At 41.7% G+C, this 26,726-nt stretch overlaps 1 protein-coding gene across 7 annotated transcripts in view; it reads left to right on the forward strand.

The window, feature by feature from the left end:
* Positions 1–26,726, forward strand: part of LOC142370262 (partitioning defective 3 homolog) — a 333,677-nt gene that overhangs the window by 67,058 nt on the left and 239,893 nt on the right. The gene's annotated exons all lie outside the window — the stretch shown is intronic.

A 26,726-nucleotide genomic window follows, 5' to 3' on the forward strand; every position in this document is an offset into this window, starting at 1 on the left:
AGAGTGCTCTTTCCCCCTTAAAAATGTGTTTTTGTGGGAAATGACGGGGAAGAAAAAGTGTAGCAGCGCTTGAAGTAGAGAATAAAAGGAAGGTCCAAAGACACGCACACATCTTGTCTGTCCCAATTAGCTGTGAGAAAGTGAGCCCAGCTCAGGGCTGTAAAAACCTCTCTCTCAGTGGCTCCTTGGAAGCAGTCGGGTGAAGCCATGTGCATGCAAGACTTTTTAAAGGTTAGGTGTTGCAACTGAATAAGCCGCCTATGTGTAGGACATTTGCCTAAAGTAGTAATTACTACGAAGGGCTGAGACTTTTCCGGACAGTTGTGGCCATCTGTTATCAGGATTACATGACAGGAGACTATTTGGTTCTTGGTCGGTATGACTGTGAAAGTGATTATCATGTTAAGGTACACAAAAGAGGCTTTGTGTCAGACAGAAAGAGAAAAAATGCAGACATCTGTTCTTTCATTGAAAATGATTTCAGTGTAACATGAAGCTGTTGTATTATATGCCCAAGAATGATAGAACTAAAAAAAGCTTAGCTGAACAATATATATGTATCCATATTTTAATTTCACATCTATCAATACTGTGGGCTCAAAACAGAACGTGCAGTATTTTATTTTGAGAGACACCAAACAAATTTATAATTCTAATTTATAAATATAACTATGTCATTTTGGCCATATTTAATGGGTTTTTTCATTTGAGCTATTTATTTGATAAAATATGCATGTTTCTGTATGGCAAGTATTTATGTCATAAGTTTGGACAACTTATGTCCATGAGTCATTATGCACAACTACTGGGTGTTGTTCACCTGGAACAGTTAGGAGATCAAGATGTTGATGTGGATAAAATGGGCTTTTTAAACAAGCCAAAATCCATCCCAAAGCTGTCGATTAAGAGTTGAGATGCAGTGAATAAACTGACTCTGGTTATTTCTAACCCTTAGTTTACCGGACCTTACCAATCTGCAGTGGAAGAAATACAAGCTCAATATATAAGGTCTGGTTGAAACGACAAAAAAAAAATTGACAACATTTGTTGCAAGCACACGCATTACCCAAAATGTCAAATATTTGCCAAGAACCAGCTGTATGCTACAATTAAACTGTTTGCTATTCCCATCCTCCTCTTTCATCAACCTCATTCTCATCTTTAACATGCAATGATCAAGTATTTGTCTTTTTTTGATCCATCTTATTTTACTTATTTTTTTTCTCTCTCATTTTTATCTTGTAAAACATAGATATTGTTTACATAAGACAGAAGATAATATCTGTGGTCCGTCATTTCAAATACCATTTCCACGGCTCCTCTTTTTTTTGCACTCACACACAGGACGTTGTGATGTGTTCAATGCATTCACCACCTGTTTAAGTAATGCTGCCTGATGCTGTTTGTACTCACAGTTGAAACGGTGCAATTAAGATTTCTCTCTTTCACACACACACACACACACACACACACACACACACACACACACACACAGAGTGAGACATACACAAAAAATGAGACGGAGACATAAGCCTCTTCACTATGCAATTATGCAAACTACCTCATCATAGGTAAACAGTGAAACCTCTCCTAATAATAAATTGGTGGTTGCCGGAGAAGAGCTCATATGAATACCTATCAGACCACCCAACCGTCTCACCGCCAGTGTTGAGATGGTGCCCTGGCCAGCTAAATTGAGCCTTGAGTGGCATTCATCAGAGTCCATTGTCATTCTTCCTTCTGCATCTCTCACTAGAGGTAATTGACTGCAGGATAATGCCACCCGATCAGTCCACAGAGTCGGGCCCCAGATTAGCTCCCCGGCAGTGTCCTGAGCTGCACAGTGACTGAGGTGTTGTTATTCTCAGACGTGAAATAGCTCTAATGGAGCTGGACAAGGATTGATGATCAGAGGGGATGAAAAAAGAAAATGCTGAAATATTACCACAGCTCGTTTATGTAAGAGGAACGTTTTTCTCAGGGAAAAGGTTGAGTCTTTCAGCCTGGCTTGTCATATTAAGAGAGCAGGGAAGCCAAACGTAGGCTTTTTAGAATGGCTGTCTGCCACATATTCTTATAGCTGATGTCACTTAATATGCACCATCAACCAAAGACAGTTTGAAACTTTTTTTTTACAAAGTTCCCTGCAATGCCAGAGTAATATTGTTTGTGCTCAAATATGTTCTCCTTTGGATGCTGGACAGTTTGATTGTCTCGTGATATGTGGCGATATAGTTATTGCCTTGCTTGGCGAGGAAGATATGGCTTTTGTATTGAGGCCAGGTTGTTGATGGCATCCCCGCATTTGTCTGTGTTGTGGTTACAGTCTGATTTGTCACAAGTGTTTGAGGCTTTGTTTGGGAAAGCCTCATATTTCTGCACGTCTGCGCTCACTGACATCAAATCCCCCGTGCGCACAAATTCCAGATTAGCGCTGCATTTGTCTGCTCATAAACCTACATGAATGCACCTGCATTTAATTCACATACTGTAGCCATTGTGTGCACATGCAATCCCACGTGACACGATATCCTCTTTTACGATCTCTTCTTCTCATATACGACAAACACACTGCAGTACGGCAGTTGAAACTGCAGTGCAGAGCCTCGGCTCGGTTCATCCTATCGTCTCAAACTGCTCAGACACATTCACAGCAGCTAAATGTTCTTTTTTCTTTGAGTGGAGTTATGTGACATAGCCAAGAGCGCTCTGTGTCTTATCTGCTCCGTTTGAAGGTTTTTATGGGCGAGCTAAACTTAAAGCTTGAGAAGAGGTGCCGTGAGAAGAGGGAATTTTTCTTCAACGCAAACCTCAACAATTGGATCGCAAGATTTTACACCTCGCCACACCTTTTATCAAACAGCTGCACAGTGGGTCCGTCCACAGTGCATGAATGAACCGCAGAAAGTTCCGTGGTTGTGAAACTGTCCCACACTGCAGCTCTCATTGTTAGTGCGATAAAACTTTTGTAGGTTTGAGTTTATACGGCAAAACAAATTTGCTCTCACGCCCCGCCTTCTGAGTTGCTTCTTTAATCTTTTGGCTCAAGCGTTCGAATGCTTTTCTAATTCTCTTCAATGAAAACGCTCTTTCCGCTGTCTGATGCAGATAAGACACAGACACTTGTGAGTACTACAATAGAAATAAATTAATAAAAAAAGATTCCTTTAAAGAGCTTTGCAGAAAGGAATAATGATCGGAGGGGGAAGTGTTCTTTATTTTTCATGCATGGTTGAATTCAGGCTTTTTTAGTCATTCAGTCACAATGACATGTTTGTGTTTGAGAGTGGGCCCTCGTTCAGCTTGTGTTTCACGATACTTTGTTTGCTCGGTGCTCTAACTAATAGGGAGATATTTATAACATTCTTTCCCAAACAGTCTCTAAGTTTTGTTCTGTATTTTGGTTTTTGGTTGTGTTTTGTTTTCAAATATGTTGTTTTGTCATTTGATTTGATGAACTGAAAGAATATCATTGTTGCTTTGGGGAACCGTTTTCTTGTGCTTCCTTCATGTCACTCCCCTTTTTTCCCTTAGCGAGCTGGGGTTGTAACAAGAGGTCTTATTTGTTTTCCCAACATCTATTTTGCTACTTGCAAACTTTGAGTCAACGTCTTTGACGAAGCGTAGACTTCTACCAAACGTTCACTTCTGGAGAATATTAATCCCAAATATAGTCTATGGACCATTTAGATGTCTTTTCAACCAGATTCTCAGATGGTTTTAGAATTTACGAGCACACCTATTATTCTAACTCTCCAACATTGTTCCTCAGAACCCCAACCCGAGCAGGTCATTTCAAACTGTTTTATGAAACCTAACCTGCCACATATTCCTCGTTGACAATGGGGGCACTTTTAGTCAAACAGACCCTTAATTTTGGTATTTTTAAATTCCAAATAAGAAAGAAAAAAGTCTAACGAGTAAAGTACTATTTGGACTATTCTTACTTTGCTGCTGTCTGGTTCTTGCCACATGTCTCTCGGCTTGAGAGTTGGATGGTTTTTGCCAGCAGAGAGACAGAGAAGAGAATTACTTCTGATGAAAGTGACAGGGACATTGGGCTTATTGCTTAGTCAAAGACACACAGCCACTGCCACACGCAGCCTGCTGCAGTAATAGAGGCCAATGAAATTTGCTCATTGGGAGCAGGGGACCTTATCGTTCAGCTCGGTAACTGAGCCGAAACAGTCTCATTCAGTGTTTGTGATACAAAGAAAATAGGCTGACTTCATTCGCGGGCGCGTTAGGCCCCGTGAGGTTCCTGCGACTCCTCGGCTTCGGCTGTGGTGGCCTTGACACCGGGGATGAGACTTTACGCTGTTACACTGTGATACGCAAACGGATGTGACATGCAATTTCACCTGGAATGAACACAAACTGTGATTTTATAGAGTTCTACTTTCCCCGGCTTTAGGTCAAAACCATGTTCAGAGGGGAGAGGGAGGTTCGAGCTTAAAGTTGATGGAGACACAAAAGACCTGCATCTCCCTCATTACTGCTGGATGGCATTTGTCATTGCCCGTCTTTGTTTCTCACCCCGTAATCAGATTGCACCGTGATGAGGCTGTAGGGGAAGAGGACAACAATTATGCGTTGAAAATGAGCTCAGCTTCTCTGCGGAAAGCTTTTTTCCCCCTTTACGTTGCTGTGGGAGACGCTGCTTGGGAAAGGCCCAGATTGCTCCTCAAAGGACTTTTAACACAGCTGTGTACTGATTGCTTCTTGTGATTGCAGATTGAATGCGGTCATACACAGGACTTGTGTCATTTGGTCAAGCAGTGTAGAAAAAAACAAACAAACAGTTGTTTGGCGAACTGAAACTGCCTTTCAGCATGAGAGCGGATCATCTTTCTGTCTTAGATATTCTATAATACAGCTCAAACCTAGTTATTCAGTGTGCCAAAGGTTCTCATTCATCTTATTTTACACAGGTTTCTTCAAGTTTTGGGTTACAGTGGGTTTATAAGTCCAGGGCTCCAGACTAACTTTTTTTACTCGGAGCACTGTAGCCCCAACTGAAAAATTTAGAGGCGCAACCAGGAATTTTAGGGGCACACACTGTAAATCAATTTACTAACCAAATATTCACATTTCTACAAATTTTTACTGTATTACTCATACCTTGAAGATCGAGCTAGCTTTTGAATTTGGTGAAGGGTAGTTCCTCCTTAACGAAGTAGGCCGTGTTAAATTTCAGTATCATTTCTGCCTTATCTGCGCTATGATTTACAGCTTTTTGTCTTCTAAAAGCAACCGGCAGTGGCATTGCTTTTTCATTTGTTAACATGTCTCAGCATACTCTATGCTTGAGGCTAACATTGTGTTTCACCAGCATGTCATGTTTAAACTGCGAAGTGCCTGCAGTGTCGGCAAACTTCGTGTTCCCCGCAGTTGTGGGGTAGCGACTGCAACATTCGCAGTTCATGGAGTTAAGGCCTCGGTATGCTTCTCCGTCGCTATCCGTCAATCCGTCTCCGTAGTCCGTCCTTTCAAAGTTCTCCGTAGGGATGTTGGATACGCAAGGCAGTTCACCTCCCGATCAGTAGGCGTCGCTACGTTAAACGACCCAATCTTGCGTCGTCTATCATGAAAGTCGTTGATTGATTGTTTACCTTCCGGCTCCGTTCCACTCCTCATAGTGATCGATGGCGACCGAGAGAGAAAGACTGTTGTTGGAGTTGGAGCATGTTGATATTGAAATGCAAATATTTTTGACCAAATGTTGACCGATACAGAGTAAACTCTTTCAAAAATGGCAGTGTTATTGTTCTCGTAAACCGTAAAAGCGATTCCGGAAATGATGTTGTTAGCCGACCAATCACAACCCTTGCGGTCTCCGTCGCCTCGACGGATAGATAGAAATTTTGGGCGACGCACGCAAGCAACAGAGAGCGCTCTTCGTAGGCGACCATAAATCAGCCTTTAGTCTCCTTATAGTACCTCAACCAGCTGAATTCTCGCAGCCACTCTTCGAGAAAATTTTGGGTTTGGACCTTTTTCGCCACACACACCTCTGACTCTGAATCATTATCATCATCGTCATCCAACTGTGCCACTGTAGACTGTGGCACTGGCACACTAGAGTCTGAAGAACGAGTCAATAGTTGGCTTGCTCATTTCAAATGCATACAGGTTGTGATGTGAAATCTTTCTCTTTCACCTTCCACAGACGTTTGTAAATGTGCCCGATTAACTGTAGGACCCTCCCCCTCTACACATTAGCCACTTACAGTATCCTTCTCACACTCATTGGCTTACGGATGCAATGAAGCGCCCCTTCCACGTTTCCCCTTCCATAAAAAGGACAAATTTACTGAGCAGATGTGAAATTCAGTTGCGCACACTTAATTCTTAGTCGCGAAATGCGACCATTTGGTCGCAGTCTGGAGCCCTGAAGTCACCATGGCCTTATCAAATTTATCATTCACTCATAAAAGGCACATTTTGTATTTTTACACTTGTGCTGGTAAGGTTGCCATGATAACCATGTAATGCTAAAAGGATTTATGAGCAGTTCAGTGTGAATAATTCTTAACTAATCAAATTGCTTCACTTTCTTCACGTTTGTCTATCGAACTTTCTGCATTTATATCCCACAAAGAGCTGCACGTCATCAACAAACCTCATTTGGCATGCCGGGGATCCTCGCTTTCACCAGTGCGAGTGGAAAAAGGGTAAACAAAACTTTATTTTCCTGGCAGAATTTAAAAGACAGATGAAAGTAACACAACAGTGGTTTATGTCTGCTCTCCTCCTCCCTCTCCTCCTCTGCCATTAAACTGCGTGTCCAGAGGGGTTTGGAGAGCTGTGGAAAACCCTCTCGCTGCAGCCTTATCGGTTGTGCAGCTTGCCCTCATGCAAGCACTCCACAAAGGCCTAAAGACACATAAATTAACATAATTTTCATTTTCAATGCATTATTCCCCAAGTTTTCTGCTTCTGTTCTTTCTTTTACACATCTACCGATAGTTCTTCAAACACCGAAATGTTCAAATCCACTGTAAGTTCACTCTGGAAAACGGTGCTAAATCACCTTTCTGTTTTGTAGAGACTTTGACAATCAAATGCGAGCTCAGGTCTCAGTGCTTAATGGGATGGAATTCTGCAAAGAACAAGTTCTCCCACTTTTAGCTTTGTTTGTCTGAAATAGGTATTAGTAGATCATTCAAATCGGTAACATTCCAACATTTGGGGAAACATAACTAAATAAGTAGATAACCCATGTTGTTTTCCTTTCATTTCGGTTTAAATTAAGATAGATATATCTTTGATAATCCAGTACTTCTTTATACCTGCTTGGCAACACTCTCTTTCCCATAAGCCTTTTCTTCCTGATTATTTTACTCATTTTATTTTCTTATGTGCAATAGGCACTTACATGTGGCTGTAGTTTTACTTCACCTCACTGTTCATGTATTTAGGTTCTTGGAGGATTCATTTGACAAACATCTTTCTGTTTCTCTATTGTCTTCATTTTTGCAAAGGATGCACCTCCTACCTCTCTCTATCGCTTTCCTCCTGTTACAGTCACTGGTATTCTCCGTCTCATCTGTATTGCTGGTTTATCACAATTCTGCTTTGACCCCCTTTCCTCTACTCTCATCTCCCAGTGAGTGATGCTGGGTTGCCTAGATACTTGTTTGCTCCTTTATATATAGGGGGGGTTGGCTTAAGAAAAGAGGAATAGAGAGGGGGAAACAGAGAGAGAGAAAGGAAGCCAAATACAATCACTAAAGGGCTACAAACCCACTGAAGGAGGGTGGGATGGGAAGAAAGGGGGGAACAAACAGGGGTGGGGGTAGCTGTCGGTCTATTACTCCCTTTTTCAGTTGGTTTTCTCAAAAAGTATTTTTTTTAGTACTTACTTGGAGAACAACATAGCTTGAATAGCTTGGTGGTCCGGATATTTGTTTTCATCAGAGATAATTTTTTTAAGAGAATGACACCTGTGTCTGTAGATGAACCGCTCCAACCTCCCCACATAACCACAAACAGACACACGCACACATCGACATGTCTTGCGTTTTTTGGTCTTTGCCCACCCCCACCCTGCATTTCTACTTTCATAATAACCTATGCCAGTCACTGTTTCCAAGACAACCATTTCATCAGCCTCTCATGGCTTTGCAGCCAATAGTATTGCTGCTGATTTGAGTGTGTGTGATAAGTACTACTGCTCTTTATACTTTCTTTTGTGTAAGATATTGAAGATCAAAAGTCAGTAAAGATTGAAAATTGATTTCTGATGCTCTATGTCTGGGATTAGTCTATACACAGATAGAGTAAACTCATTAAAAGTTTCTTGGTTCATAACTGTAATAACACTGAAATCATGGTGATTTAGTTTGTGTCAGAATAAAGTAAATAAACATGACCTCTGTGCATGTTTGTTCGACTTCCTTTCAGAACATAGATGATTGTTCAGCTGCAGCATTTGCACAATACAGTAAACCCAAGCCTCGCATGGATTGTGGGTAAACATTACAGAGTCTTTCCCTTTTTGTTTTTTCTGTGCCGCCCTGCTGTGTATGTCTGTGTTTCCAATCGAGCAGCTAAGTTATTTCATGCTCTTCAGTCTTAGAAACCTTTTTCATGTTCCAACCAGATATAAACTAAGAGAGGCACTACGCTGCATCGCTTTGATCAGAATTTTGCCCCGTCTTTCTCCATCTTACCCTACACTTTTACTCCTGCTCTCGCCACACTTTATCCTCTTCGCTGGTTGGCGTCTTTGTTTTGCTATCATGGAATGATTGTTTATGGCCCCTCCATAATCAGGAGCTTTGCACGTGTTAGTTTATTTAGTATTGGAGAGATGTATGGGAAAGAATATTTAAGAAGAGAGAAAGAATCATCAGGAACATTAAATAATTCCACTATAAGGTTTATAACTTCACTTTCGACCAAACAAAATGTTTTGTTTTACAACCACAAGCTGCCCTAATGCAATGAAAGAAGCCGCTTTCCTTTTGTCATTGTAGAGTGAAAGCTTAAATAATACTAGTGAATCAATTATGTTTGACAGGACGATCGTAATCTACTCAAAATATGTCTGTGTTACTGGCGCACGCTAGTGTGGTTGACAGCGGAGACATCTTTCAGTTTTATTTACACCCCCAATTCCCCAAAAAGTTAGGAAAGCTTTATAATAATGAGTAAAAACAGATTACAATGATTTGCACAGGTGACACATTTACCATTTAATTGTTAGCTTATCTTGAATTTGATGGCAGCAACTTATCTTAAAAAAGTTGGACAGGGCCATGTTTGCTGTCTGTTTTTTTTTAGATTTTACACAGCGTCCAAACTTTCTTTGGACTAGGTCGCCAGTAATCCGGGGACAGTAATCTGGAAAATACATGTTTTTTTGTCTCCGTTTCACCTTGAATTATGTCACAATTTATTGTTATCTGTTCATTTTTTAAGGATTCTTCACACCGTGACCATTTCTCCGACCCCCTTTGTTGGGAATTAGAGCCTTTCCTCAACCTGTCTGAGCCTCAATAACAATGCCTCAGTTTGATTTAGGAAGTTTGAGGTGACACTACTTTGGTTATCTTTGCTATTTATACACACACACACACACACACACACACACACACACACACACACACACACACATACACTTTCCTTGTACTCTACTATTAGTCCATATTATGTTCCTCTAACCGATGGATGCCATCTCTCAACCCCTTTTCCTGCCTGTTTTGAAGCTTTTTGAAGCTTTTTATGTGAACTTCACCTTCTTATCCCTCTCCCTTCCTTCAAGCAGCCTTCAACGAGTCTCTTGAAAACCATTGTATGTGTGTGTGCTCGAACTAAGAGGGGATGGGGATCAGCTGCCACGTCTGCTAATAGACTTGTGCGGCTTGATGTCACTGTCTCGCATGGTCAAGGCTTCCATGTTCTCCTGCCGCCCTCATACTTGATTTTGATTGGAACTCAAGTAGTCATCTGAAAGAGAAATATCACTCCAGCATTGTTAGCCGAAGAAAGGGAGACGGGAACAAATGAAAGTGAGGAAGCAGTGAAAGACTCCCTGTATACCTAACATTACAACTGTTTTAGTGCAGTTTATAGATGATATTCACTGTTACATCTACACATGGATTAAAGCTGCCGTCTGCATGTTTTCAAACTTCCGAGTCTAAAGTCGGAAAATTCGAACTGATACAACTTTCAGGTCCCTCCCCCAACCTGGACGAGGTTGTGCACGTGAGTTCACACCAGTGTGCGCGCAAACAAGCTGGGGGCAGACTCACGCTCAGCATGGAAGACATGGTTGGTGACTGTTCTGCTCAGATAATAGATAAATAATGAACCTAACGTGATTGGATAAAAACAGCTGGGAGCGCTCGATTTTTCCAAGCACGATTACAGGCTTTAGAGGGAGCTACAGAATTCGGGATTTTTCCTAAACAGGCTATTTAATATTCTACTTCCAGAATCCCAGGACAGTTCAAGCTAATATGACTAAAAAAAAAGTTGCCGACGGCAGCTTTAACTCACTTTGGTCTTGTATTTAATTTACTATTTTGTCTTGGGAAACTTGGATACCTTTTCTTAGTAAGAGAATAAGTAAGTGCTTATTCAAGGTCATTGCTTGCTAAATGCGTTCTTTCTTTGGATTCAGTTGCTATCTCTATTTATTTGACCCACTTTTACACTTTTGATCACTTTGGGAGCCCGCCATAAAGGAAACAAATGTCAGCACACCATACGACAGAAGAGCAGAAACGGGGAAAAAAAAGTAAGCATTTTTCACTGAGGAACAATTCTTTTTAACAAACCCTGTTTGGCTCATCTTGTCTCTGTTACCACGGGGTATTTGTGCAAAGCGTGTGACGCTTCTGTTCGGTGAAGCTACAACCTTTCACTGAGCTCATCAAAATAAGCAAGTCTAATAGGGCTGAAGGGATGCAAGACAAAGGGTATCATCACACACACTTTCCTCGTTAACCCCCCCGGGAACTACGTCGGTCAGAACAGACTGACTGAGAAACCTTTTAACTCAATAGGGGATATTACCACATCAACTCGTAAGCGCCTTTCACACATATACTGCTTTTCATCAATGTGTTGGCAAACGACACAATGTGTGAATTACATCCTCCTGTTTTTCCATAACATTTTGGTCGGGTAATCTGAGCAGGTTGGACCTCGTTACATATCCGTATCCCTTTCAAAATGGCATAATTGTGAACTCACAGACGCACAGGCGCAGTGGGTTAATTTGATATAGATTATGATCAGATATTCAGGGAAATCTGATGAGTCATGATCTTGACTGCCATGGGTTTATCTATAATAATTTGCTGCTCCGTAGATGCTTTTTCTCCTCACCCACTGAGACAAATGATTAACGTGTTTTAGTGTGGTTAAAAAAGTCTTTTTTTAAAAAAAGCAGGCTCAACCTGCTTTTTGCCTGACAGTATATCCCTATTTTTAACCGCTCATATCCACTGCCGTTGTTAAACCCATGTTTTTGATCTTTCTATGAATCATCAAACGTAAACTGTGACTCTGGAAATATATTTGTGTGATGATGCAGCTTATCCTGTGATAACTTGTTCTGACGGGGCAGAGACGATGTCCTCAGGCGAGATTAACATCAAGTTTTCCTTGAGTTAATAACAACAAACTACACTGTTACTGTACCAGAGTTTACCATTGTAACACAAGTATCTGATACATTACTATAATTTTTTATTGTGACATGACATTTTGTTTTGGTAGAACAATGGGAAGGACTAATAGCCTTTTGGCACAGCTGCATGTACTGATCAGTCTGGTACGACATGCAAATATCGTGCGCTGACAACGGATCATTTACACAGCCATGTCTGTATGAAGATGAGGAACATTAACAGAAAAGTGACCGTCATGTGAATTATTGAATTATCATTGCTTTGACAAAGTTATTGTTTCATATCCCATGTGTCAAACCGCTTTTAATCTGATCTCTAGAGTAAAGATACACTTTATTCATATGTTTGAGCCACATGTGGGTGACATTAGATAGTGTGGCAGGAGTAAAAAATGTCCGACCACCTTCTCTGGCTATTTACCTCTCTTAGTGTGAGTTATTTAATTGTCATTAGGAAACTTTGCTTCCATTTTCGACTTCCCTATCGCTGTTAGCTTTGGACTTTCATCCACACATTCCTGGTGTTTGGCAGAGGAAGTGGCACCAGGGATACTGTTCTTGATAAAAGTACTCTCATGCTCTCTAATGGTCTAATTTGACCATTGGTGTGAGTGTATATGGTTGTTTGATGGCATCTGGGATAGGCTCCCACCCCACCTACAACCCTGAATTGGATTATACTGGTATTGAAAATGGATGGAATACTTGCAAATGTGTCCAAAACTAATAAACACATTCTTTATCTCACATTTGATTTATGCCCATTTAATTCAATTTTTGACATGATTGATGGCTGATCAGAATAAAGAGGCCTCCAACTGAAATGGTCACATACGTTGTTTGTTCATATCCCTCAAAACGACTCATAATGGCTTCCTGTAAAGTACTGCCCATAAAAAGAAGGGAAATAATACTCATATAAGCGTTTCCACATCAGAGCAGATTTTAATCTCAAGTCTTTCATTCAGTAAACCACAAAGTCCTCATATGGGGGAAGGAGGGGGGGTCAGTGGAGCAGTTAAGTGCTGTGCTTTCAACCATGGGTGTTTGTGTGATATGAAATTGAATTTCACATACCTTCTGGCACGGAACACGAAAGCATTTTTCAATGCTATTGTCACCCTCATGGATGCTATTTCTGGTTGCCTTGGTTACATGTAATCGCAACTTGTTACAACAAAATATAAAATCACCTGTTGAGGCTTAGAAAAACTAAACTCTTTGGGTTAGGATTATTAAACAACCCCAGTTAGGGCTGAAAAACATTGCATTTCCAATGCCACCATACAGTCATGGATGCCATTTTCATACTTATCATGCAGTTGCTTTCAGAACACCCCGAGGTATTCTTAGAGCACATTTATTGAACAGAATTATTGGCCGTATCTGCCTACACGAACAAATGCCATATGGGCACAATTTTGTGCTGAAGGATACAACTTCTCATAAACTGATGACCGTATTCACATATTTTTTTTTAACTTTACGATAAAATAATAAGCTGTGTCTCATAATCACAATATTATAAAGATACCAACTTATTGACTCGTCATCTTCATTTATTAGTCTTTAATAAAGCGCTCTTCACAATCAGACTTTCTTTGTCTTTATCCCTCCCCCCCTCCGTTGTCTTCATCCCCTCTCCCATGAAACCCAGCTCCTGCCAACACCTCTCAATATTAAAGCGCTAATACTTCCACTTCAAGTGCAAATATTTGAGTCTGCTGTCAAATCCCTAATCACACACTCAATCTAGCAGATATTACCGTTTATCTGTAGGCCGTTGGGTAACTATAGGGAATTTTCTTTGTCTTTTTAGGCAACGCCATCCCACACAGACATATCAAACCAATGGTTTTAAAAAAAACCTTTTACATGTCGGCTTTTTCCTGTCTCAAAAAGACGTTTTTTTTTTTTTTTAGCAGTCGGGACTGCTATCATACAACATTACAACATTTCCCCTGGCCTTGAATAACCTGGTCCGGATGCATTATTTTCACATTTTGCCTTGTTTTTTCCTTTTTCAGAGACAGCTGTAGTTAAATGCCAAGAGTACAGATTAACTGCTGATTCCGCCTAAAAGTGCACAGAAATAACAAGTCTGAGATTTCTGGAAAACAGAAAAATGACTGTAGTCTGCATGTCATCAGGCTAATTAGGCAGAACCAGGCATTCTAAATGCATAGCTAATGAGCACCTTCTCCATCTCTGCCGGGATCACCCGACACATCTAATGGTCACATAAATTCTCATTTATAGGTCATAATCTGTCATTTATGTACACTGCTACCCCAATTAGAGACTTGGGTCCTTCAGACTGATGCCTCTCTGGGGGATTCACAGCTCTAATTCCCTGGCATTCACAATACCCCATTAGTGACAGACCCTGACCTGGTGTCCTGGTTGACCCTGGAGGAACATGGATAAACTGGCTCATAAAAGATGCCAGTGCAAGGGAGTGGTTCCAGGTTCTTTTGGAGAGTATCCTGTGTCTCTGTTTTTATGTCATTTGGTGGTAATGGTAAGGGGAATGGCAGGAAACTGCATAAAGTCTTTCAGAGAGGAGAGAGGGGCATAAGTAGCAACAGCTAGTTATAGTGTGCTGCCATTTGCCATTCTACTGTTGCCTTTTCGCTTTACAATTCCTATTCTATGATCAGTTGCCAAAACTATTTTTAAAATGCGTATTGGCCTAATTAGAAGTGTAAATAGATCTCAAACCATGGACTGCATTCTGCGCCACTCTAATTAGAAGAAAAAACATGTAAATTACCAACGAATGTGGACATTTAACTTCATCCCGCTGGAATCTGCTAAAGGCCAGTCACTTTCCTGTGAACCTAGCAATGTTGTGGGAGTTGTGTCCCTACATTCAGCACCCATCTACTTAGTGGTTAAGTTTTAATCAACAGCTCGATTTGACTATTTTTTTTTTTTCTAGTCTGCTGATTGTTACCACATTCGCAGAGCACCTTTTGCTCCACACAATGATATAATTTCTCTGTCACTGACATCATTGACTTGTACTCTAATGTATACATCCGGGGCATTTGCAGGGTGCAGCGTGTTGCCAAAGGACACTTCAGAATATAGAAACTGGGGATCGATCCACCGACCTCTGTCCCTTCCTTTCTCCCGAGCCACACTAGTCTCCAACTTATACTCCCCAACCCCATGGATTGTTTGTTCATGCTGGAGGAAGCAACCTATAATTATGTTTAAACAATAAGCAACATATTGTCGTCATGAGGGCTACTTTACGTGAAGTGTAAAAATGGCATTTATTAAGGAGATGTGAAATTGTAAAAATATTGTATTTGATATCAAAACTAATGCTATTTATTCAACTTAACCAAGTAGTGAGAAAGTTTTGCATCGCACAATACTTCAGTTCGGATGCATAAAGCCTATTGCATTAATATTACATTGAAATTGTTAAAATCAGTGAGACGAGTGGGCATCTATCCCGAATCCTCTTTAAGAGAAACGGACCAGCTGAACAAGTTTTGTTTTTAGAAAAATCTCTTTGGGATTCCCTCTACTTTGGAAATATACATGACTAGAATTTGGTTGAGAGTTGCCTCAAATGAATAACTTGATTAGCTTGTTACAAATTGGCATACCCGATTTGTGATGTAAAGTCAAGCTAGCTTTAACAGTAGGAGGACAACATAAGAGGTGAAAGTTCATGTGCCCACACAATGACGGCCTCCAGGTGAAGGTTCGCCCCTGTTGATACATCCTGGATAAAGTGCAAACTGATGCTGTCGTTTTTCCACTGAGTTGATTTGGATGCTCTCAGTCAACTGAGCCAACTCAGTCGTTTCTTCTCCATCGAGTGCCACTGCAGTGATATTTTGTCTCTCTAACTCAAACTCTGTTAAACCTATCTTTCTGTGGCTGTTATGAAATGATCTCACAGAGACCTCAAAGTGCTTTCTTATTGAAAAGTAAAGCAAAGAGCGCATCCCACTCCTGCCATGTCTGTCAAATGGTCAGTGCACATGGTTAACTGCGGAAAAGGAAGCATGTTTGATGAAGAAAAAATACCGACTTCACGACCCAGCTTGTTATTCAGTTAAACAGCAGGCTGCATTGTAGTGTGTTGTAATTATAGATCTACAGTAAATAAGCATCATTTAACTGCATGACAGGCGTTTCTTGAAGCATACCTAACAGGAAGGAGGCTTAGTTAGCATAATTATACAGTCCAAGCTGTAGTTGTGAGCCAGCCCGCTACATGGCAACCAAAGACCTCATACTTAAGGCCAGATAGCCAGTACCAGTCAAAAGCCCCTTTCACACTGCCGAATAACCCGCGTTTAATCCGCGAATTTAGCGTGTCCGCTGTTGCGTGCACACTGCCGACCCGGGCTGCCGCGTCAACTCGACTCGCCTTTCGACCTGCGTCGGACCCAAGTCTTTTTGCCGAGCCGAGTTTGATGTGGGTCGGACGTGGGCGTGGCGTAGCATGACGTGAGGAGTTTAAAAGACAGAATGGACAGCTGATTCAGAACAACAGCGACAGGTGAGGACAAGTTTCACTCTGTTTTAGCCTACATCAAGTTCGAGACATTTTTTAATATGGCCAAGTGGGGAGACAAGGAGGTCCGCGAGCTCCTCAGCCTCCGAGCAGAAGACGTTATTTACCGCCACATTTCGGGGACTATAGTGCTCTTGTATTCTATGCATATGTTCTTCGGCGGCATCCCATGTTGTAACCATCCACACCCCGTAAAATAACATCTCCATGAACTGCATATACAATTGCAAAAACGAGTCCTCAAGGTGTATCTAACCCTACCTCCGACGCATGGCTTGTGCCTACGTCATTGTACACGCCCAGCATTTTATATGTTTCGTGTGACGCTCTGCCACGAGGCAACGCCCCCTGAACTCGGCTTCAGGCGACACGGGTCACCAACACGCCAAGCGTTCACATTGCTCGACGCGGGTCGAAGGTGCAATTTGGACCCGCTAAGGTAGCGGGTCGCAGTGTGAAAGGGGCTTTAGTCAGCATGTGGGTGTTCAGTCATTTTCTTTTTGTTAAGCATTCCCCAGAGAGGTTTTCTTTTAGACTGTTACCAGACAACAGGACAAAGGGACAGTTGTGTTGTGGCTTGCCTCAAACTCTGTGGGAAAAACTCAGAACGAATAGATCATTTGATACCTCGCCAATGATGAGAGCCAAACATAAAAGTCACTTAAAGGCCAAGTGTCTGCCTGGAACTGTCTAATTTATGGAAAGAAAAACCCAGAGAAGTCAAAGGCAAAGTCACATGAAAATATGTACAAGTGTCTATAAGTGAAGGAAATATGAGAATCTTGAAAACAAGATTAATATAATACTTTACTGGCCCTGTGTCCTTAACTTTAATCAAACCCTTTTTATTGCTCTTACTACTCTGCTACAATGTGTTTAATCACTGCAATGGAAGAGTCATTGTGGCTTTGATGTGGCACACACTTTGCTTTTATATTGTTGTTGACATGAATTTCTCGGCTTGATACTGCAGTCTCTGCTGGTTAGTGGTTAGCTCTGAATAATGCATATTAAGTAATGAGCTGCCCAAACGGATAAGCGGACAGGCAGTTAGACCATGAATAAAGCAATCAATTATTCGATCAATAGCCCTCATTAGTCCATCATATATTTAAGCTGTACGTATGGGCCTCCTGATGGAATGAATAATTCAGTCCACAGAGGATAATGGGAAGGCTGGCCCAGTTTAAGGCTGTCACATGTCTGATGTCATGCTCTTGTCGGATGAAACAGGAATATAGACATATCTGTTAAAGCTTTGATCGTGAAATTTGAACAGCAACTTACATTTTTACATCTTTGCTAATACAGTATAAATACAAATATTACTTTTATGACCTTATTTAATTCTGTTTCTTGTCATCGCAATTTTGTCAATGTTACTGTGCACTTCTTAATGCTAGTGGAGGGATCTGGTTTTTGTTGCTCTTTAAATGTTCGGTTGTTGCCTTGGGGTAGTTTTCAGCCAACATAAGTTGCCATACTTTGTACAAAAGTCCTTGATTTCATATGATTTCATTTGAATGTAGCTAGAACAAGGTTTGTTCACTGCACAGTTATCTGTAGAGAGCAGCGATACTAGTGAGGGCATTCCTCTGCACACATAATGAGGGATAAACTCTGTATGTGTGTGGAAATTTCACCAAAGAAGGAAACACTACACTACGAAGTGGAATTCTGGAGGTGAAAATGTTTGGTGCACATGTGAAAGCGCACTTTATCTTCAAAGTCCTCTTCAAAGATTCTGGACCACCGTAATAGTTCCAAAACACGTTTTCAGATCTCGGTCGGCGGTCGTGATTCAGCCCAGGAGTGGTTTGTAGTTGTTTGGTGGTAATGAGTGGCGCGACATGCGCCAAACACAAACTTACTGAAGGGGGCAATGAGGGGAATGGAGCTAAGAGGAAAACGGTGGCGCCAGTCCCTTGCAGCGATAATCTGGATGAGGCGGAGCTATTAGAGATCAGAGAAGTTGTTCCGTCGCCGACTTTCCCACGGGAGCCTTAAAAGGATTAGAAAACAGCATACATGACCAATAGACTTAAATTTTTGTCGTTTCAGTTAAATGTCCTATTTTCTTAAGTTAGGGACAAAAATTTCCCTCGGTTCAATGTTGCCGCCATATTGTTAATTTCTAGTCACAAATACAAACAACAACTGTCTACCTACCAGTCACTGGGCTATCCAACGGCGGTTTTAACTCCCTGTTCAGGGCCTTAAATCCCCTTCCTGTTTTAGGTGTCCATGTTTCCTTTCTCTAATTGCATCCAGACGTTTGGAATCAGACTTGAATGGCTGTTTAGGTGTTAATTAGTTTGAAGGACCGCTAACAGGAGCCAAACAGGAGAGAGGTGATTTAGGATGCTTCATGTTGCACATAAATTGCAGCGTGTGACCTGGCTGCTTTGCACAGGGGTGTTCTGGCTTATTTCATTACCATTGCCCCAGTGAAATTATGACTTACAATGTACCGTACAAGCTCACAGGTTTATGTTTATCAAAGATTTGTTTTAACTCCAGTATAATTCGGGTTCCAAGTCTTTTATGGCTACCAGAGCCATATTAATAAAGTCCTTCTAAAACATGAATTTTAGGTGGAAAAGTGGTTCAAGCTCAAGTAAAGCTCACACTGGGTTACATCATTTGGTATTGCCATCCCCTTACTGTAAAAGACAAAATGATAACCAATTGGTCCACAATTAAACCTTTTTGTGGATACTCATCCGCAGACGCTGTAGGACTGCATGTTCAGTGAATAATAATATGCTGACATATTCTTATGTCTCTTCAACATAATGAAGAGAACAAAAGTGCTTCTTATTTGAACTTTGATGACATATTATGAAATTAGTTTCAATCAGCTATGGTAACACTGCTATGTTTTAAAAGGTATTTTTTTTCAAACTTTGGTCACTGATAGCTGTTAGATCATCCAAAAACTAGGGCTGGGCAACGATTAAAATTTTTAAATCTATTTAATCACATGATTTCGCTGATTAATCATGATTAATCGCATTTGTACGCAAAATCCAAAAATGAATTCAAAAGTAGTGTATAGCTTTTAGCATTTAGTTTTATTTTAAATGTGCTGCCATATGAATGTAAGTGCCATAACATTTGTTGTGCAAACACACTTCTAACATCAGCATTTTTATGTAGTTTTTATGTAGAAGCCTCGCTCCACTGTCTGTTTCATTGAATGACTTGCTGCTATCAGTTGTGTGTTTTGCCTTTAAGTGATATTTTAGACTGGAACTACTACGCTGAGAAGACAGTTCAACTTGGCAGTGTTTACAGATGACTTTGGTTCTGTCGACTCCGCCGTCTGGAAGAACTTTAAAATGAAAATGGCCGAGTAAAAGTTCCGTACCCTTCTCCATGTTTGGTGGATCTGCGAATTACTTTCTTTTCCGGTTCCGCAGCAGACAGGAACAGACTTTTACAAAATAAAAGCCTGTGAGCAACAGACTTTTACAATAATCAAATAAATAATAAAACCTGCGTTAATGCGCGATAAAATATTTGTCGGCATTAAATAATCAACGAGTTAAGGTATTAATAACGAGTTAACTCGCCCAGACCTACCAAAAACACATATTCTAGACTTACTACAGAGCAATATGAATAAGAGTTTTCAGCACCTGCACAGACAATCCAAGCAAAGGCAAACTTTGGCCTCTTGAGTATTTGGTTAGCAGGCTTCTTTTAATATTGTCAGAATGTTTTTTTCTCTCTCAAAAGAGATGTTCTCTGTAGCTTCAGGAAAGGTATGAACAGGTTTTACTCGCCCTTCTTGTAACAAGTGTCACCGGGTGTCAGAGGCTGCTGTTTCCAGTTGAAAAATCTGCTGATTCGATTCCTTCAAAGCGGCAGCTTACACACCTTCTGAAGGGGGAGCTTATGCTCTTGGGAGGCTTCTCTTTTGCACCCTAAGACACTGCTGCCTTCCCCGTCTGCCAAGGCCTATTTTCTATGGAGATCAGCTGTCCACCTGCAGGAGGAACTGACATTTTGGCTCCTGAAGCATGCTCTACTTCCTCAAGTATTCCCTCAGACTCGCAGCTGTGTATAGAGCATCGTAGACGCTTGATCTCCAGCTGGTGTTGGCATGGAGGTGACACGGAACAGGCTTGTGTCATTCTGGCCAGAAACACTTGCCTTAGTGTTGCGGAGGGTGGAGAGTCTCTTTCTGCACAAATTCATGTTGGTCTGGCATTACATCACACCTGCTCAGACCCACAGTGGTCATTTAAAAGAAATAGTTGGAAAGTTTTGGTATCATGTTTCTATTCGCAGTGTTTATTGACTATTGACAGCGGAAGAATGACAGAAAAATTAGGGGAGAGTATGAGATGGGGACAACAGGTCCATGACCAGATGAAACTGGTGATATACGTATTATCTTTCATTAGAGCCACCATACGACTGCTGGGATGGGCTCCAGCCCCCCTGCGACCCGACCGACGGATTAAGCGAGTATAGAAAATGGATGGATGGATGGATGGATAGAGCCACCATGCATGTAGCCAGTTGCTTTTCCCCCCCTAAGTGAGTGGTAACCAGCTATTCCAATAGTTAGTTGCCATAGTGGGTAAGCTGGACAGTGGGTTTCTGAACATGTAAACTAATATCAACAACAAAAAACACTAAAGAAATATATACAAACAAAAACAGAATCACTTCCTCACACCCCTCGCACCCTCCCTTTGTTTCTTTAATCTATATATATATATATATATATATAAATATTAAGTCTGCTAGCACTTCGGTTTAACAATAAAACATAGAAAAGCTCACTTTTTGTTTCATAGTTTGCAAACACTGGTAACTAAAATAGTCAACCTTCTCTGGATTTTCTTATAGATAGACACATTTTCAAACAGAGAACCGAGATTCTTTGTTCATGGTAATGTCCACACGATGGATGCGGTTTGGATCAGGTTTTAAAATAAGCCATGAAAAGGTAGAGGGACCCGTTGAGGTAAGAGACCACTAAACAGAGTCGAAAGAATAAGAAATAAAAAAACTAAGAAATAAAAAAAGACTAAGGATAAACAAAAAATAAATGATTGAATTAATAGAAAGGGAAAAAAATAAGAAAGACTAAAGCCCCATACACACACGTCGCTGCTATTTACTCGCTACTCGCTCACTCGCCTACTCGCCACTCGCTTGGGTGCTTTTGCTGACTTGGTGTGTAGAAGTTGGGTGGCCACTGTTTGGAGAACACTGGGGGAACGTCACCTGTCAATAATCTGTATTCTGCATTTTAATTGGCTACTCGTTTTACTCGCGTCGCTCGAAGTTGAAATATGTTCATCTCGGAATCCGCCCACATCGCATCGCTTGTACTCTCCTCGCCTACCCGCCTCGCGTGAACACATAGACATTCTATTGACTTCACTCGCTGAGCGAGTAAATAGCAGCGACGTGTGTGTATGGGGCTTAAGTTGGGACCGAAACTCTTAACTGTTCACTCTGAGGTTGTGGACAGTGAAGAGAGGAAGAACAACGTCTCTTATCACCACCCCTGGCAGCGTCTGACAGTATGATCCATTATTTGATTTATATTCTTGTCACTTTGTGTGTAAGCTCTGCCATCATGTGAAGCATTGATCTTTATTTTACCTCTTCATCTACCTCGCTTTATCGCCCTCATCATCCCATGGCTGAAAATGCCTTTGGTGTTATGATACAACCCTCTGTGTTGCAAGTTTTTTTGTTTTTTTTTCGTGTGTGTTGTGTATCTGAATTATTTTTCTCTCCACACTGATACGCTCACAACAGCTTGATAAGTATCAAACTCGTGGCCAAATCTTGACAGTTTCTATAACAACCCCCCTGAAGGTGTTTGGATGATTTGTGGAACTTGCTATCATTGTGAGATATTTTAAACTGGTAGCTAGCAAATGCAGCAAAACAGCACAAATAGATGATGGCAGACTTGTTTCCAGAACACAGAGGGGCTCCAAATCATGATTCTGAGATACACCATTAACAAACTTCATTACTTCATATTGTATTGGCAAGTGTTGATGACGAGGAGCGAGTAGAGTCCCCGATGGAAATGTCCGACTGCCAAGACACCCAGTCTCATACTGTTTATCCCTCAACAACCCACATTCAGCTGACACAACCCAGTGAACATGCCTAAAGAATCCCAGTCACGGCATAGCTCGCCTTGTGTCTGGGCTAAAATAGGAAGTTTGCATTTTATTTGATATTAAAACACAACTGCACACTGTGGGAGTTGCAATCAGGTGTAAGACCACAGTGTAGCCTGCTGATGATATCAAATAGAAATAGAAATCGCAGATGAACTGCTTCTTCAAACACGGAACGCAGAGTTTTAAACAAGCCTGAAAAAAAAAAAAGCGACAGCTTTATCAGATAAGAAAGGTTGGCATTTTGATAAGATCAAATATTTATTTTCTTAATTCATTAACATTCTAGATCTCAGCACCTCCATATAAACCTCCACTTCTACCTCGGCTTCTTTGAATGAGCATATGCTCTGCCAGGCTCTCCAAGTTTTAAACGTTCAAACCTGCTCAGCCGTAATCTGTGCTCTGTTTGGCCCCGCACAGTTTCTCAAGGTTGGACCGAGGAGAAATTGCCCAAAATGTGACTCTGGCCATCTGTTTTGTTTGGAAACGGACCCCTATCCGACTATGCAGCCCAGCACTGGGGAAATAAGTAATACATCAGACCAGGTTTAGGCCTCCGATGTTATCCCTCTTTTATCAAAGAGGTGACGGTGTTGATTTCTTGCATCGTCAGCATGTGAGTGGGTATTCACTGCTAACGATGGTTACGGTGAGTGTGAGAAATATCAAGGCTGACTTTGCCTGGTAAGGTTGTGTTGTGTAGTTTTCTCTGAGCATCGCTTGCATAGTGGTGAATGCTCGAGGAAATGTCTTAACTCCCTCAGATCCTCAACCCCAGCAATAACACCCCATAACCTCAAACAATTATTCTTCCCTTGCATATCTGACAGCCAATGAGTTTTCATTTCAAACATAAATATTGTTCCGCCCTCAGCAGGAGCCCCAGTCATGGGAACCCTCTGGCCTCTATGCAATGTCACCCTCTCTCTCCAAGGCTGCCAAGCCAAACTAACGAGATCCCTCCCCTCTCACAAACTAACTCGCCCATGAACTGTGACATCTTCATCTATCACAGTCTTGATAAGTGCACTCTTTAATTACACCCTCCTTTCCTCCTGTGGATCTGTATCTCTTTTCTCTCTCCCCATAACAGACTCCCATCCATCCAGTCCTTCTTAGCGATCCCCGCCTGCAAAGGTTATAGCGTGTCACTGTCCCAATGCACAGGACTCAGTAAGTCGATCCAACAGGAAATCAATAGCAGGGCCTAATGCTGAATAATTGAGGTTACAGCAGTTCAGCAGCACTCCCCAGACATACCCCCCTGCCACCCACCCAACCCCATTGTGTAAAGTCCCATTATGCACGGGGTGTGGCGCACTATATCCTCATTTCCTACATTGAGTGTACAGATGCATTTGCTTACTGATCATCTTAATGCTGGAGGACTCCCGAGCTCCCCGGTAACTGTTTTATGAGGCTAAATTCAGATTCGTTCAGTGGTCCCACCTCTCTGTGTGAGATTTCAGTTAACGTACCAAAATATCTTCTGACAGCACAACATCTCACCACCGCGACTTTCATCTATTTCCTGTTCACGTCGAGGCGCAGGAAAGAGGAGATGGGGAAAAAAAAAAGAAATTGTTACTTGTAAAGCACTCGGAGTGTGAAATGCACTAGAGGGCACAAGCTGCCTTGCAAAGATGCCAACCTGCCTTGGAAATAACAGAGAGGACAAGCTGAGAGCCTGACTGCACTCAAAAGCTTGTCAGGAGACAGAGAGGAGGATAAGGGACCAAATGAGATATTCAAGATTTATGAAGAAGGTCAAATAAACGAAATCTTTTTGCACTCTTTGGAATATATGATACGGGTTTGTTTGGGGCATAAGTTTAGCCATTTGTGAGAGATCTGAGCTGTCATCTGTAGCGAACAGGGTAGAGTTGATTTCATTCTGGCTGTCGTGTTTCATCGAGCCGTGTTTCAAGCCTTTTTCACCCAAAGTGCGGACAATTTGATCAGGTCCTTTACACAGTTGCTCCCCACACAAACGCATCACAGCAGAAGGCTTTTCTGCTGCACTCTCCCAGTTGGAAATACGAGAGGGTGCGGGGGTGTTATTGAGGAGGGGGAGGGGGACCCCACGTTGATAGCGCATGGACCTCTTTTGCCGGGTGTGCACACTTTAGTGAACAAGCTTGTTGTAGGCTGAAATATCCAATGAAAAAGTAAAAATGAAGATATGCCGTTCACATGTGTAACTTTAAATGTCGAGATGAGAGCAGAGATTAGATTATGGGACAACAGACAGTGAAGGCAGATTCAAGACATACACTTGTTATTACAATTCAGGCGACGCAACACAAGAACAGCTGCGGTTTGCAGAATACCTGGCCGCACCTGTAGGAAAAAAAGCAAACATTTGGTTTCTTGTTTTCCAGTAAACATTTATAAATCAAGCATTTGCTCCACATACTTCTAGCACATCTCTTAGTATATGATTTAGGACAATTTTACTGGAATGGAAAACAGCAATCAGTTAGTGTGCTGACATGCCCTGTATTTGAGAAGAAGCAGAATTTGAAGCCATCTGCACGCACACACACACACACACACACCCACACACACACACACACACACACACACACACACACACACACACACCAGCCATGTGTACAGGATAAGCTGTCTTTTTATGCAGAAAGCTCCTTCTTACTTTCTGCATGCCCTGCTACAAGTCCCTGCTCTACAAACCCTCCCCTGCACCTCAGTCCTTAAGTTCTAACTGTGCGCACTTAACACAAAGACACGCGTGTTAGTGTTTCTGTCAGCTTGTTGTTGTTGACCATGCTGTGGTGTTGCTCCTTTCAGGTCGAACAATGGTTTTACGCTTCTCCCTGACAAAGCAGGGCCTGTGTATCCGCTTATGGGAACACGGCCAGGTTTTTGTTGTCATCCGGTGTGTTTTACCGTGTTTGTGAGAGCGTGCCGCATCTCATATTGTGCGTTTACCCCTACACACATAAAGAAAAGCATCCTCTCTCCCTGCTTTACCTCCCTCCTCTTCACTTCCTCTTGCCTCAAGGCTACAGCCACTCAGGCCTGCAGATGGCAGATAATGACAGTGCTGTCCCCACAGGCTAGTTGTGTGTGTGTGTGTGTGTGTGTGTGTTGTGGGTGTCAGTGCTGTCTCTGCTCAGTCCAGTGCCAGCATTGTGGTGTTTAACTCCACTTGGCTACTTCACCTCTGGCTGACTGGTCACTGGTTGGTGTACAGGCTGGCTGGGTCACCACTTCTTTGGCTCACAGGTCACTGGTACAATATTCTATTGAGTGACTGCTGGTAGAAAATAGACCAACACTTCTCGGCTCACGAACTCGAATAGCTCTGTTATTTAGTAAAAGGTTAGATTCCCCAGGCTTATTTATCAGCTGACCAGCTGGTTGCCCCGGTTAACTGTATCTTAATTGTTGATTTGCAGTCAGGTTGAACACCTGACATACCGACTGACAAGCTGACAGCTCAGTGGCATAATAAGGACAGCCGCTCAGCCGAAAGACAGGCAGGAGGCAGGAGTATGGTAACCAGGTTGTATGTGTGCGTAACAAGAACCTCTGGTGTGTGAACCTGTGTGTCTGGTAAGGAACAGAGAGTGCAGCCCCCACTGATGCAATGTCTTGCTTCCCTTGCGGTACGTTTTTAGATGCTCATATATTCAACTTCTCTTTCAAAGAGCAAGAATGTGACACACAGCTTAGTGATTTGTTGCTCTTCTGTTTCTAGATTAGGTTATATCACTGTGTGTTGCAAAAACGTACAGCGGGTTCCTGTCAGAGCAATTCTCTGAGTTTTCTGGAGTTAAAAAGGTCAAAGTAACCTGGATTTGCTGCTGTTTGGTGTTTCGAGCTTAAATGAAAAAAAAAAAAGGATAGTATGATGAGTTTTCTTCTCTGAATACAGCCCATATCTCTCAAACTGCTGGCAACCAGATGGCAGCCTTACTTTTTTTCAATTTGTAGCATCCGGGGCCAAGCTGAGACAACTGATGGGATCATTAGAGGTCTTTGCTTATGCGCTCAGTTCTCTGGTGGAAATGGTCCAACACCGGCTCTGCTCGTGTCACAAATCAATTTCAGTGTAATGTGTGATATTCTGCTATCGTGCATTTCTGAATGAATTTTAGATCTCCCTGCAGAGCTTTTTTTTTTAAAACTCTTATACTAAAATCATCTCAAAATGATTCAGTTACTGTGAGATTCATATAGAGATGTCTTCAAAAATCTAACACTCCCTACATGTTTCTGTATTATTAGTGGTGGTGGACAGTAATGGAGTACATTTACTTGAGTAATTTTATGAGTATCTGTACTTTACTTAAGTACATTTTTAGAGTATCTGTTTTTTTGGAAACTTGTGATTTTCACTCCA

This window comes from Odontesthes bonariensis, chromosome 20 (assembly GCF_027942865.1).
Source record: "Odontesthes bonariensis isolate fOdoBon6 chromosome 20, fOdoBon6.hap1, whole genome shotgun sequence".
Taxonomy (NCBI): domain Eukaryota; kingdom Metazoa; phylum Chordata; class Actinopteri; order Atheriniformes; family Atherinopsidae; genus Odontesthes; species Odontesthes bonariensis.